General features: G+C 40.9%; 9 non-coding genes across 9 annotated transcripts; 4 read left to right on the top strand and 5 right to left on the bottom strand.

Annotated features, from left to right (window-relative positions):
• Positions 1-2,094: 2,094 nt before the first annotated feature.
• On the top strand, positions 2,095-2,189 carry TRNAI-UAU (transfer RNA isoleucine (anticodon UAU)). The gene is made up of 2 exons: positions 2,095-2,132; positions 2,154-2,189. It is a non-coding gene; the product is annotated as a tRNA-Ile (tRNA).
• Positions 2,190-4,024: 1,835 nt separating this feature from the next.
• Positions 4,025-4,106, bottom strand: TRNAS-GCU (transfer RNA serine (anticodon GCU)). The gene has a single exon. It is a non-coding gene; the product is annotated as a tRNA-Ser (tRNA).
• Positions 4,107-4,518: 412 nt separating this feature from the next.
• On the top strand, positions 4,519-4,613 carry TRNAI-UAU (transfer RNA isoleucine (anticodon UAU)). Its single transcript has 2 exons — positions 4,519-4,556; positions 4,578-4,613. It is a non-coding gene; the product is annotated as a tRNA-Ile (tRNA).
• A 1,821-nt stretch (positions 4,614-6,434) lies between these two features.
• On the bottom strand, positions 6,435-6,516 carry TRNAS-GCU (transfer RNA serine (anticodon GCU)). The gene has a single exon. It is a non-coding gene; the product is annotated as a tRNA-Ser (tRNA).
• A 411-nt stretch (positions 6,517-6,927) lies between these two features.
• On the top strand, positions 6,928-7,022 carry TRNAI-UAU (transfer RNA isoleucine (anticodon UAU)). The gene is made up of 2 exons: positions 6,928-6,965; positions 6,987-7,022. It is a non-coding gene; the product is annotated as a tRNA-Ile (tRNA).
• Positions 7,023-8,843: 1,821 nt separating this feature from the next.
• TRNAS-GCU (transfer RNA serine (anticodon GCU)) lies at positions 8,844-8,925 on the bottom strand. The gene has a single exon. It is a non-coding gene; the product is annotated as a tRNA-Ser (tRNA).
• Positions 8,926-11,267: 2,342 nt separating this feature from the next.
• Positions 11,268-11,349, bottom strand: TRNAS-GCU (transfer RNA serine (anticodon GCU)). The gene has a single exon. It is a non-coding gene; the product is annotated as a tRNA-Ser (tRNA).
• Positions 11,350-11,761: 412 nt separating this feature from the next.
• Positions 11,762-11,856, top strand: TRNAI-UAU (transfer RNA isoleucine (anticodon UAU)). Its single transcript has 2 exons — positions 11,762-11,799; positions 11,821-11,856. It is a non-coding gene; the product is annotated as a tRNA-Ile (tRNA).
• A 1,821-nt stretch (positions 11,857-13,677) lies between these two features.
• TRNAS-GCU (transfer RNA serine (anticodon GCU)) lies at positions 13,678-13,759 on the bottom strand. The gene has a single exon. It is a non-coding gene; the product is annotated as a tRNA-Ser (tRNA).
• Positions 13,760-15,063: the final 1,304 nt, after the last annotated feature.

The raw sequence follows: 15,063 nt of genomic DNA, 5'->3' as shown, positions 1-15,063 counted from the left end.
TGTAGAATAATAAATATGATGAAAACAGTGTTCTCACATGATAACCATAAACTGAAGAGCTGCAAAAAATGCTGTATCAGCTACTTACAATAAAAGGTGACTCGAAAAAACTAGCAAAAGAAGAGCATCATCATATTAAAGGTTCTATTCACCATCTTGAGTTGCACCATAGCAGCTTATGGTGCTTTTCTGCTCAGAGTGTGCCTCCAATCCCACATTCATTTTTAATTTCTTTGCAGTTTAAAAAACAACAATTACTGCTCGAAGTTCACTTTTCAAAACCATTCAACCTATTAAATGTATTTCTCTAACCTATGAATGTGGTCCATGTTCACTTTTCCTCATCTTCATCTCGATACTCCTTTCCCAGAAACCAGGTTCACTTCTTCATTCAACCCACCCATCCAAAGTCATCAAATCTTTGAAGCAAGTCTGCCTATTCTCCCTTTCTCTCTATGTACAAGATACCTTGTATCATTTGAATGGACAGCAGGAGAGAAGGATATTTATGGTGAGTGGGGGTGGGGTTTTGAGGAGTAACCTCATTTGCCTAAGAGCCGGGGTATCTGGGAAAAAAAGTATTTTATTGGGGAAGACTTTCACATCTCCTTGGTGAAATTTGTAGGGCCTTATAACATCCTTTCTGTGGATGCAGATTCAGTCGGAACAGAGGTCCTAGTCCTCGCTCTGCCTTTCAAAGGAACTGTAAATATGCATGGCTTATTTGCTTTGCCCGGCAGGGTGAGAATGACGTTTGTCAGGCGTTCGTCAGGCGATCGGAAGGGGTGAGGCAATCATTTATAATTCAATGATCTTCATGATATTTTCTTGATAATATGAAAGCAGGAAAGGGAAGCTTGGCAATAAGCAATCCTAAAGCAAGGTGTGACTACAGGGAAGAATGACTTGAAAACAACATACAGAAAGACTCATGTAAAAAGGCCCTGATGAGGCTTGAACTCATGACCCCTGGTTTACAAGACCAGTGCTTTGCCACTGAGCTACAAGGCCAGTCTGCACGCAGGATGTAAATTGCAACATGTATTCTTACTGAGGTATGAATATATCTATGATTTTGAGACTCTATATGGAAACGTAGTTGCATATGAATGTCCACGTGCGCGCACACATTGAAGACCATGCTTAAGGCACTTTTTTTGGAAGTATGAAAAACTACATTTTCATATGAGAAAATAAGAGTTTTCGCATTCAAGACCATACCGATAGCTCTAGTTAGTATGTCTGCAATCAGTGACATATAGAGAACCCACTTATTAGAAGTGATCTGTCTCTGTGGGGCAGACATATGTTAACAGTCATTCATTTGAGAATGCCTAAACTTTAGGAGTAAGAGCTGCTTTCTTATCAATCTATGTATCCAAACTGGTTAATAAGCCAGGAGTGAGTGAAAGGCAATCCTCTGGAAACTCCATGAAAGATCTAATTTCTATTACGCACAAAATACTTCACTTTATTTGACATATTTGTTAAAATGGAACAGTCAGATGATCCCATCTAGCGGATCCTGGCTCTGTCTTGAAAGAGAGTGTAATTATACTACAAGAAATGCTGGCCATCAAAAGAGACTCTGATGGCTTTCCGACGAAGGTGGGATTCGAACCCACGCGTGCAGAGCACAATGGATTAGCAGTCCATCGCCTTAACCACTCAGCCACCTCGTCTGCCCTACAGCCCCATCTGAAACCTTGCTTCACAAAAGGTACTGAAGTGTCAATATACTGTACCTAAAAAAGAAAAAAACAGCTGAGGCAAGATCTCACATTCCACGTCTTCCCCCAATCAGGGACCTACATTTCATTTTTGGGAAATTCTTACTATGTGCTAATTACAAATATTCATAAGATTCCCCGAGACTTTGTCAGAACTGTCAAGATATAATTCTATGGGGTTTTGAATAGACAGAGCATATGTTATAGGACAATTATAGAATCTATTCCGTTTGGACTGTATTTTTAATAGTCATGATAACATGCTAGCATGTGAGTCGATCTTGCACAGTGAATGATGGAGCAGTGTCTGTCATCTACTTGGTCAGCTGTAGATGGCTCACCTGGGGAGATGTGAAAAGAGAGAGCTCCAGTGGTGCAATCGGTTAGCGCGCGGTACTTATACAGCAGTACTTGCACTGAGCCATGCCGAGGTTGTGAGTTCGAGCCTCACCTGGAGCAGCCGTGTTGTTTTTCATAAACCATTTCACAAAAAGTAAAGTTTAAACTCAGAGTATGGACGGCCCTTGCTAGAGAGTCTTTACTTCTTATAGGATCTACGTGTCCTACTCCTCTGGGTGCCAAATATCACATATCCTCCGCGATGCTCAGTTTAAACATTCCATGATGTGCCATCTTGCATTTCATGCAAACACCACATCAGTGCATTTAAAAATACATTTGTAGAATAATAAATATGATGAAAACAGTGTTCTCACATGATAACCATAAACTGAAGAGCTGCAAAAAATGCTGTATCAGCTACTTACAATAAAAGGTGACTCGAAAAAACTAGCAAAAGAAGAGCATCATCATATTAAAGGTTCTATTCACCATCTTGAGTTGCACCATAGCAGCTTACGGTGCTTTTCTGCTCAGAGTGTGCCTCCAATCCCACATTCATTTTTAATTTCTTTGCAGTTTAAAAAACAACAATTACTGCTCGAAGTTCACTTTTCAAAACCATTCAACCTATTAAATGTATTTCTCTAACCTATGAATGTGGTCCATGTTCACTTTTCCTCATCTTCATCTCGATACTCCTTTCCCAGAAACCAGGTTCACTTCTTCATTCAACCCACCCATCCAAAGTCACCAAATCTTTGAAGCAAGTCTGCCTATTCTCCCTTTCTCTCTATGTACAAGATACCTTGTATCATTTGAATGGACAGCAGGAGAGAAGGATATTTATGGTGAGTGGGGGTGGGGTTTTGAGGAGTAACCTCATTTGCCTAAGAGCCGGGGTATCTGGGAAAAAAAGTATTTTATGGGGGAAGACTTTCACATCTCCTTGGTGAAATTTGTAGGGCCTTATAACATCCTTTCTGTGGATGCAGATTCAGTCGGAACAGAGGTCCTAGTCCTCGCTCTGCCTTTCAAAGGAACTGTAAATATGCATGGCTTATTTGGCTTTGCCCGGCAGGGCTTGCCCGCCAGGGTGAGAATGGCGTTTGTCAGGCGTTCGTCAGGCGATCGGAAGGGGTGAGGCAATAATTTATAATTCAATGATCTTCATGATATTTTCTTGATAATATGAAAGCAGGAAAGGGAAGCTTGGCAATAAGCAATCCTAAAGCAAGGTGTGACTCCAGGGAAGAATGACTTGAAAACAACATACAGAAAGACTCATGTAAAAAGGCCCTGATGAGGCTTGAACTCATGACCCCTGGTTTACAAGACCAGTGCTCTGCCACTGAGCTACAAGGCCAGTCTGCAAGCAGGATGTAAATTGCAACATGTATTCTTACTGAGGTATGAATATATCTATGATTTTGAGACTCTGTATGGAAACGTAGTTGCATATGAATGTCCACGTGCGCGCACACATTGAAGACCATGCTTAAGGCACTTTTTTTGGAAGTATGAAAAACTACATTTTCATATGAGAAAATAAGAGTTTTCGCATTCAAGACCATACCGATAGCTCTAGTTAGTATGTCTGCAATCAGTGACATATAGAGAACCCACTTATTAGAAGTGATCTGTCTCTGTGGGGCAGACATATGTTAACAGTCATTCATTTGAGAATGCCTAAACTTTAGGAGTAAGAGCTGCTTTCTTATCAATCTATTTATCCAAACTGGTTAATAAGCCAGGAGTGAGTGAAAGGCAATCCTCTGGAAACTCCATGAAAGATCTAATTTCTATTACGCACAAAATACTTCACTTTATTTGACATATTTGTTAAAATGGAACAGTCAGATGATCCCATCTAGCGGATCCTGGCTCTGTCTTGAAAGAGAGTGTAATTATACTACAAGAAATGCTGGCCATCAAAAGAGACTCTGATGGCTTTCCGACGAAGGTGGGATTCGAACCCACGCGTGCAGAGCACAATGGATTAGCAGTCCATCGCCTTAACCACTCGGCCACCTCGTCTGCCCTACAGCCCCATCTGAAACCTTGCTTCACAAAAGGTACTGAAGTGTCAATATACTGTACCTAAAAAAGAAAAAAACAGCTGAGGCAAGATCTCACATTCCACGTCTTCCCCCAATCAGGGACCTACATTTCATTTTTGGGAAATTCTTACTATGTGCTAATTACAAATATTCATAAGATTCCCCGAGACTTTGTCAGAACTGTCAAGATATAATTCTATGGGGTTTTGAATAGACAGAGCATATGTTATAGGACAATTATAGAATCTATTCCGTTTGGACTGTATTTTTAATAGTCATGATAACATGCTAGCATGTGAGTCGATCTTGCACAGTGAATGATGGAGCAGTGTCTGTCATCTACTTGGTCAGCTGTAGATGGCTCACCTGGGGAGATGTGAAAAGAGAGAGCTCCAGTGGTGCAATCGGTTAGCGCGCGGTACTTATACAGCAGTACTTGCACTGAGCCATGCCGAGGTTGTGAGTTCGAGCCTCACCTGGAGCAGCCGTGTTGTTTTTCATAAACCATTTCACAAAAAGTAAAGTTTAAACTCAGAGTATGGACGGCCCTTGCTAGAGAGTCTTTACTTCTTATAGGATCTACGTGTCCTACTCCTCTGGGTGCCAAATATCACATATCCTCCGCGATGCTCAGTTTAAACATTCCATGATGTGCCATCTTGCATTTCATGCAAACACCACATCAGTGCATTTAAAAATACATTTGTAGAATAATAAATATGATGAAAACAGTGTTCTCACATGATAACCATAAACTGAAGAGCTGCAAAAAATGCTGTATCAGCTACTTACAATAAAAGGTGACTCGAAAAAACTAGCAAAAGAAGAGCATCATCATATTAAAGGTTCTATTCACCATCTTGAGTTGCACCATAGCAGCTTATGGTGCTTTTCTGCTCAGAGTGTGCCTCCAATCCCACATTCATTTTTAATTTCTTTGCAGTTTAAAAAACAACAATTACTGCTCGAAGTTCACTTTTCAAAACCATTCAACCTATTAAATGTATTTCTCTAACCTATGAATGTGGTCCATGTTCACTTTTCCTCATCTTCATCTCGATACTCCTTTCCCAGAAACCAGGTTCACTTCTTCATTCAACCCACCCATCCAAAGTCACCAAATCTTTGAAGCAAGTCTGCCTATTCTCCCTTTCTCTCTATGTACAAGATACCTTGTATCATTTGAATGGACAGCAGGAGAGAAGGATATTTATGGTGAGTGGGGGTGGGGTTTTGAGGAGTAACCTCATTTGCCTAAGAGCCGGGGTATCTGGGAAAAAAAGTATTTTATGGGGGAAGACTTTCACATCTCCTTGGTGAAATTTGTAGGGCCTTATAACATCCTTTCTGTGGATGCAGATTCAGTCGGAACAGAGGTCCTAGTCCTCGCTCTGCCTTTCAAAGGAACTGTAAATATGCATGGCTTATTTGGCTTTGCCCGGCAGGGTGAGAATTGCGTTTGTCAGGCGTTCGTCAGGCGATCGGAAGGGGTGAGGCAATAATTTATAATTCAATGATCTTCATGATATTTTCTTGATAATATGAAAGCAGGAAAGGGAAGCTTGGCAATAAGCAATCCTAAAGCAAGGTGTGACTCCAGGGAAGAATGACTTGAAAACAACATACAGAAAGACTCATGTAAAAAGGCCCTGATGAGGCTTGAACTCATGACCCCTGGTTTACAAGACCAGTGCTCTGCCACTGAGCTACAAGGCCAGTCTGCACGCAGGATGTAAATTGCAACATGTATTCTTACTGAGGTATGAATATATCTATGATTTTGAGACTCTGTATGGAAACGTAGTTGCATATGAATGTCCACGTGCGCGCACACATTGAAGACCATGCTTAAGGCACTTTTTTTGGAAGTATGAAAAACTACATTTTCATATGAGAAAATAAGAGTTTTCGCATTCAAGACCATACCGATAGCTCTAGTTAGTATGTCTGCAATCAGTGACATATAGAGAACCCACTTATTAGAAGTGATCTGTCTCTGTGGGGCAGACATATGTTAACAGTCATTCATTTGAGACGGCCTAAACTTTAGGAGTAAGAGCTGCTTTCTTATCAATCTATTTATCCAAACTGGTTAATAAGCCAGGAGTGAGTGAAAGGCAATCCTCTGGAAACTCCATGAAAGATCTAATTTCTATTACGCACAAAATACTTCACTTTATTTGACATATTTGTTAAAATGGAACAGTCAGATGATCTCATCTAGCGGATCCTGGCTCTGTCTTGAAAGAGAGTGTAATTATACTACAAGAAATGCTGGCCATCAAAAGAGACTCTGATGGCTTTCCGACGAAGGTGGGATTCGAACCCACGCGTGCAGAGCACAATGGATTAGCAGTCCATCGCCTTAACCACTCGGCCACCTCGTCTGCCCTACAGCCCCATCTGAAACCTTGCTTCACAAAAGGTACTGAAGTGTCAATATACTGTACCTAAAAAAGAAAAAACAGCTGAGGCAAGATCTCACATTCCACGTCTTCCCCCAATCAGGGACCTACATTTCATTTTTGGGAAATTCTTACTATGTGCTAATTACAAATATTCATAAGATTCCCCTAGACTTTGTCAGAACTGTCAAGATATAATTCTATGGGGTTTTGAATAGACAGAGCATATGTTATAGGACAATTATAGAATCTATTCCGTTTGGACTGTATTTTTAATAGTCATGATAACATGCTAGCATGTGAGTCGATCTTGCACAGTGAATGATGGAGCAGTGTCTGTCATCTACTTGGTCAGCTGTAGATGGCTCACCTGGGGAGATGTGAAAAGAGAGAGCTCCAGTGGCGCAATCGGTTAGCGCGCAGTACTTATACAGCAGTACTTGCACTGAGCCATGCCGAGGTTGTGAGTTCGAGCCTCACCTGGAGCAGCCGTGTTGTTTTTCATAAACCATTTCACAAAAAGTAAAGTTTAAACTCAGAGTATGGACGGCCCTTGCTAGAGAGTCTTTACTTCTTATAGGATCTACGTGTCCTACTCCTCTGGGTGCCAAATATCACATATCCTCCGCGATGCTCAGTTTAAACATTCCATGATGTGCCATCTTGCATTTCATGCAAACACCACATCAGTGCATTTAAAAATACATTTGTAGAATAATAAATATGATGAAAACAGTGTTCTCACATGATAACCATAAACTGAAGAGCTGCAAAAAATGCTGTATCAGCTACTTACAATAAAAGGTGACTCGAAAAAACTAGCAAAAGAAGAGCATCATCATATTAAAGGTTCTATTCACCATCTTGAGTTGCACCATAGCAGCTTATGGTGCTTTTCTGCTCAGAGTGTGCCTCCAATCCCACATTCATTTTTAATTTCTTTGCAGTTTAAAAAACAACAATTACTGCTCGAAGTTCACTTTTCAAAACCATTCAACCTATTAAATGTATTTCTCTAACCTATGAATGTGGTCCATGTTCACTTTTCCTCATCTTCATCTCGATACTCCTTTCCCAGAAACCAGGTTCACATCTTCATTCAACCCACCCATCCAAAGTCACCAAATCTTTGAAGCAAGTCTGCCTATTCTCCCTTTCTCTCTATGTACAAGATACCTTGTATCATTTGAATGGACAGCAGGAGAGAAGGATATTTATGGTGAGTGGGGGTGGGGTTTTGAGGAGTAACCTCATTTGCCTAAGAGCCGGGGTATCTGGGAAAAAAAGTATTTTATGGGGGAAGACTTTCACATCTCCTTGGTGAAATTTGTAGGGCCTTATAACATCCTTTCTGTGGATGCAGATTCAGTCGGAACAGAGGTCCTAGTCCTCGCTCTGCCTTTCAAAGGAACTGTAAATATGCATGGCTTATTTGGCTTTGCCCGGCAGGGTGAGAATGGCGTTTGTCAGGCGTTCGTCAGGCGATCGGAAGGGGTGAGGCAATAATTTATAATTCAATGATCTTCATGATATTTTCTTGATAATATGAAAGCAGGAAAGGGAAGCTTGGCAATAAGCAATCCTAAAGCAAGGTGTGACTCCAGGGAAGAATGACTTGAAAACAACATACAGAAAGACTCATGTAAAAAGGCCCTGATGAGGCTTGAACTCATGACCCCTGGTTTACAAGACCAGTGCTCTGCCACTGAGCTACAAGGCCAGTCTGCACGCAGGATGTAAATTGCAACATGTATTCTTACTGAGGTATGAATATATCTATGATTTTGAGACTCTGTATGGAAACGTAGTTGCATATGAATGTCCACGTGCGCGCACACATTGAAGACCATGCTTAAGGCACTTTTTTTGGAAGTATGAAAAACTACATTTTCATATGAGAAAATAAGAGTTTTCGCATTCAAGACCATACCGATAGCTCTAGTTAGTATGTCTGCAATCAGTGACATATAGAGAACCCACTTATTAGAAGTGATCTGTCTCTGTGGGGCAGACATATGTTAACAGTCATTCATTTGAGACGGCCTAAACTTTAGGAGTAAGAGCTGCTTTCTTATCAATCTATTTATCCAAACTGGTTAATAAGCCAGGAGTGAGTGAAAGGCAATCCTCTGGAAACTCCATGAAAGATCTAATTTCTATTACGCACAAAATACTTCACTTTATTTGACATATTTGTTAAAATGGAACAGTCAGATGATCCCATCTAGCGGATCCTGGCTCTGTCTTGAAAGAGAGTGTAATTATACTACAAGAAATGCTGGCCATCAAAAGAGACTCTGATGGCTTTCCGACGAAGGTGGGATTCGAACCCACGCGTGCAGAGCACAATGGATTAGCAGTCCATCGCCTTAACCACTCGGCCACCTCGTCTGCCCTACAGCCCCATCTGAAACCTTGCTTCACAAAAGGTACTGAAGTGTCAATATACTGTACCTAAAAAAGAAAAAAACAGCTGAGGCAAGATCTCACATTCCACGTCTTCCCCCAATCAGGGACCTACATTTCATTTTTGGGAAATTCTTACTATGTGCTAATTACAAATATTCATAAGATTCCCCGAGACTTTGTCAGAACTGTCAAGATATAATTCTATGGGGTTTTGAATAGACAGAGCATATGTTATAGGACAATTATAGAATCTATTCCGTTTGGACTGTATTTTTAATAGTCATGATAACATGCTAGCATGTGAGTCGATCTTGCACAGTGAATGATGGAGCAGTGTCTGTCATCTACTTGGTCAGCTGTAGATGGCTCACCTGGGGAGATGTGAAAAGAGAGAGCTCCAGTGGCGCAATCGGTTAGCGCGCGGTAATTATACAGCAGTACTTGCACTGAGCCATGCCGAGGTTGTGAGTTCGAGCCTCACCTGGAGCAGCCGTGTTGTTTTTCATAAACCATTTCACAAAAAGTAAAGTTTAAACTCAGAGTATGGACGGCCCTTGCTAGAGAGTCTTTACTTCTTATAGGATCTACGTGTCCTACTCCTCTGGGTGCCAAATATCACATATCCTCCGCGATGCTCAGTTTAAACATTCCATGATGTGCCATCTTGCATTTCATGCAAACACCACATCAGTGCATTTAAAAATACATTTGTAGAATAATAAATATGATGAAAACAGTGTTCTCACATGATAACCATAAACTGAAGAGCTGCAAAAAATGCTGTATCAGCTACTTACAATAAAAGGTGACTCGAAAAAACTAGCAAAAGAAGAGCATCATCATATTAAAGGTTCTATTCACCATCTTGAGTTGCACCATAGCAGCTTATGGTGCTTTTCTGCTCAGAGTGTGCCTCCAATCCCACATTCATTTTTAATTTCTTTGCAGTTTAAAAAACAACAATTACTGCTCGAAGTTCACTTTTCAAAACCATTCAACCTATTAAATGTATTTCTCTAACCTATGAATGTGGTCCATGTTCACTTTTCCTCATCTTCATCTCGATACTCCTTTCCCAGAAACCAGGTTCACTTCTTCATTCAACCCACCCATCCAAAGTCACCAAATCTTTGAAGCAAGTCTGCCTATTCTCCCTTTCTCTCTATGTACAAGATACCTTGTATCATTTGAATGGACAGCAGGAGAGAAGGATATTTATGGTGAGTGGGGGTGGGGTTTTGAGGAGTAACCTCATTTGCCTAAGAGCCGGGGTATCTGGGAAAAAAAGTATTTTATGGGGGAAGACTTTCACATCTCCTTGGTGAAATTTGTAGGGCCTTATAACATCCTTTCTGTGGATGCAGATTCAGTCGGAACAGAGGTCCTAGTCCTCGCTCTGCCTTTCAAAGGAACTGTAAATATGCATGGCTTATTTGGCTTTGCCCGGCAGGGCTTGCCCGGCAGGGTGAGAATGGCGTTTGTCAGGCGTTCGTCAGGCGATCGGAAGGGGTGAGGCAATAATTTATAATTCAATGATCTTCATGATATTTTCTTGATAATATGAAAGCAGGAAAGGGAAGCTTGGCAATAAGCAATCCTAAAGCAAGGTGTGACTCCAGGGAAGAATGACTTGAAAACAACATACAGAAAGACTCATGTAAAAAGGCCCTGATGAGGCTTGAACTCATGACCCCTGGTTTACAAGACCAGTGCTCTGCCACTGAGCTACAAGGCCAGTCTGCACGCAGGATGTAAATTGCAACATGTATTCTTACTGAGGTATGAATATATCTATGATTTTGAGACTCTGTATGGAAACGTAGTTGCATATGAATGTCCACGTGCGCGCACACATTGAAGACCATGCTTAAGGCACTTTTTTTGGAAGTATGAAAAACTACATTTTCATATGAGAAAATAAGAGTTTTCGCATTCAAGACCATACCGATAGCTCTAGTTAGTATGTCTTCAATCAGTGACATATAGAGAACCCACTTATTAGAAGTGATCTGTCTCTGTGGGGCAGACATATGTTAACAGTCATTCATTTGAGACGGCCTAAACTTTAGGAGTAAGAGCTGCTTTCTTATCAATCTATTTATCCAAACTGGTTAATAAGCCAGGAGTGAGTGAAAGGCAATCCTCTGGAAACTCCATGAAAGATCTAATTTCTATTACGCACAAAATACTTCACTTTATTTGACATATTTGTTAAAATGGAACAGTCAGATGATCCCATCTAGCGGATCCTGGCTCTGTCTTGAAAGAGAGTGTAATTATACTACAAGAAATGCTGGCCATCAAAAGAGACTCTGATGGCTTTCCGACGAAGGTGGGATTCGAACCCACGCGTGCAGAGCACAATGGATTAGCAGTCCATCGCCTTAACCACTCGGCCACCTCGTCTGCCCTACAGCCCCATCTGAAACCTTGCTTCACAAAAGGTACTGAAGTGTCAATATACTGTACCTAAAAAAGAAAAAAACAGCTGAGGCAAGATCTCACATTCCACGTCTTCCCCCAATCAGGGACCTACATTTCATTTTTGGGAAATTCTTACTATGTGCTAATTACAAATATTCATAAGATTCCCCTAGACTTTGTCAGAACTGTCAAGATATAATTCTATGGGGTTTTGAATAGACAGAGCATATGTTATAGGACAATTATAGAATCTATTCCGTTTGGACTGTATTTTTAATAGTCATGATAACATGCTAGCATGTGAGTCGATCTTGCACAGTGAATGATGGAGCAGTGTCTGTCATCTACTTGGTCAGCTGTAGATGGCTCACCTGGGGAGATGTGAAAAGAGAGAGCTCCAGTGGCGCAATCGGTTAGCGCGCAGTACTTATACAGCAGTACTTGCACTGAGCCATGCCGAGGTTGTGAGTTCGAGCCTCACCTGGAGCAGCCGTGTTGTTTTTCATAAACCATTTCACAAAAAGTAAAGTTTAAACTCAGAGTATGGACGGCCCTTGCTAGAGAGTCTTTACTTCTTATAGGATCTACGTGTCCTACTCCTCTGGGTGCCAAATATCACATATCCTCCGCGATGCTCAGTTTAAACATTCCATGATGTGCCATCTTGCATTTCATGCAAACACCACATCAGTGCATTTAAAAATACATTTGTAGAATAATAAATATGATGAAAACAGTGTTCTCACATGATAACCATAAACTGAAGAGCTGCAAAAAATGCTGTATCAGCTACTTACAATAAAAGGTGACTCGAAAAAACTAGCAAAAGAAGAGCATCATCATATTAAAGGTTCTATTCACCATCTTGAGTTGCACCATAGCAGCTTATGGTGCTTTTCTGCTCAGAGTGTGCCTCCAATCCCACATTCATTTTTAATTTCTTTGCAGTTTAAAAAACAACAATTACTGCTCGAAGTTCACTTTTCAAAACCATTCAACCTATTAAATGTATTTCTCTAACCTATGAATGTGGTCCATGTTCACTTTTCCTCATCTTCATCTCGATACTCCTTTCCCAGAAACCAGGTTCACTTCTTCATTCAACCCACCCATCCAAAGTCACCAAATCTTTGAAGCAAGTCTGCCTATTCTCCCTTTCTCTCTATGTACAAGATACCTTGTATCATTTGAATGGACAGCAGGAGAGAAGGATATTTATGGTGAGTGGGGGTGGGGTTTTGAGGAGTAACCTCATTTGCCTAAGAGCCGGGGTATCTGGGAAAAAAAGTATTTTATGGGGGAAGACTTTCACATCTCCTTGGTGAAATTTGTAGGGCCTTATAACATCCTTTCTGTGGATGCAGATTCAGTCGGAACAGAGGTCCTAGTCCTCGCTCTGCCTTTCAAAGGAACTGTAAATATGCATGGCTTATTTGGCTTTGCCCGGCAGGGTGAGAATGGCGTTTGTCAGGCGTTCGTCAGGCGATCGGAAGGGGTGAGGCAATAATTTATAATTCAATGATCTTCATGATATTTTCTTGATAATATGAAAGCAGGAAAGGGAAGCTTGGCAATAAGCAATCCTAAAGCAAGGTGTGACTCCAGGGAAGAATGACTTGAAAACAACATACAGAAAGACTCATGTAAAAAGGCCCTGATGAGGCTTGAACTCATGACCCCTGGTTTACAAGACCAGTGCTCTGCCACTGAGCTACAAGGCCAGTCTGCACGCAGGATGTAAATTGCAACATGTATTCTTACTGAGGTATGAATATATCTATGATTTTGAGACTCTGTATGGAAACGTAGTTGCATATGAATGTCCACGTGCGCGCACACATTGAAGACCATGCTTAAGGCACTTTTTTTGGAAGTATGAAAAACTACATTTTCATATGAGAAAATAAGAGTTTTCGCATTCAAGACCATACCGATAGCTCTAGTTAGTATGTCTGCAATCAGTGACATATAGAGAACCCACTTATTAGAAGTGATCTGTCTCTGTGGGGCAGACATATGTTAACAGTCATTCATTTGAGACGGCCTAAACTTTAGGAGTAAGAGCTGCTTTCTTATCAATCTATTTATCCAAACTGGTTAATAAGCCAGGAGTGAGTGAAAGGCAATCCTCTGGAAACTCCATGAAAGATCTAATTTCTATTACGCACAAAATACTTCACTTTATTTGACATATTTGTTAAAATGGAACAGTCAGATGATCCCATCTAGCGGATCCTGGCTCTGTCTTGAAAGAGAGTGTAATTATACTACAAGAAATGCTGGCCATCAAAAGAGACTCTGATGGCTTTCCGACGAAGGTGGGATTCGAACCCACGCGTGCAGAGCACAATGGATTAGCAGTCCATCGCCTTAACCACTCGGCCACCTCGTCTGCCCTACAGCCCCATCTGAAACCTTGCTTCACAAAAGGTACTGAAGTGTCAATATACTGTACCTAAAAAAGAAAAAAACAGCTGAGGCAAGATCTCACATTCCACGTCTTCCCCCAATCAGGGACCTACATTTCATTTTTGGGAAATTCTTACTATGTGCTAATTACAAATATTCATAAGATTCCCCGAGACTTTGTCAGAACTGTCAAGATATAATTCTATGGGGTTTTGAATAGACAGAGCATATGTTATAGGACAATTATAGAATCTATTCCGTTTGGACTGTATTTTTAATAGTCATGATAACATGCTAGCATGTGAGTCGATCTTGCACAGTGAATGATGGAGCAGTGTCTGTCATCTACTTGGTCAGCTGTAGATGGCTCACCTGGGGAGATGTGAAAAGAGAGAGCTCCAGTGGCGCAATCGGTTAGCGCGCGGTAATTATACAGCAGTACTTGCACTGAGCCATGCCGAGGTTGTGAGTTCGAGCCTCACCTGGAGCAGCCGTGTTGTTTTTCATAAACCATTTCACAAAAAGTAAAGTTTAAACTCAGAGTATGGACGGCCCTTGCTAGAGAGTCTTTACTTCTTATAGGATCTACGTGTCCTACTCCTCTGGGTGCCAAATATCACATATCCTCCGCGATGCTCAGTTTAAACATTCCATGATGTGCCATCTTGCATTTCATGCAAACACCACATCAGTGCATTTAAAAATACATTTGTAGAATAATAAATATGATGAAAACAGTGTTCTCACATGATAACCATAAACTGAAGAGCTGCAAAAAATGCTGTATCAGCTACTTACAATAAAAGGTGACTCGAAAAAACTAGCAAAAGAAGAGCATCATCATATTAAAGGTTCTATTCACCATCTTGAGTTGCACCATAGCAGCTTATGGTGCTTTTCTGCTCAGAGTGTGCCTCCAATCCCACATTCATTTTTAATTTCTTTGCAGTTTAAAAAACAACAATTACTGCTCGAAGTTCACTTTTCAAAACCATTCAACCTATTAAATGTATTTCTCTAACCTATGAATGTGGTCCATGTTCACTTTTCCTCATCTTCATCTCGATACTCCTTTCCCAGAAACCAGGTTCACTTCTTCATTCAACCCACCCATCCAAAGTCACCAAATCTTTGAAGCAAGTCTGCCTATTCTCCCTTTCTCTCTATGTACAAGATACCTTGTATCATTTGAATGGACAGCAGGAGAGAAGGATATTTATGGTGAGTGGGGGTGGGGTTTTGAGGAGTAACCTCATTTGCCTAAGAGCCGGGGTATCTGGGAAAAAA

This window comes from Triturus cristatus, chromosome 12, assembly GCF_964204655.1.
Source record: "Triturus cristatus chromosome 12, aTriCri1.1, whole genome shotgun sequence".
Classification (NCBI taxonomy): Eukaryota; Metazoa; Chordata; class Amphibia; order Caudata; family Salamandridae; genus Triturus; species Triturus cristatus.
Note: the sequence above shows the minus strand (reverse complement) of the source record. Positions and strands in the feature narration are given on the sequence as shown.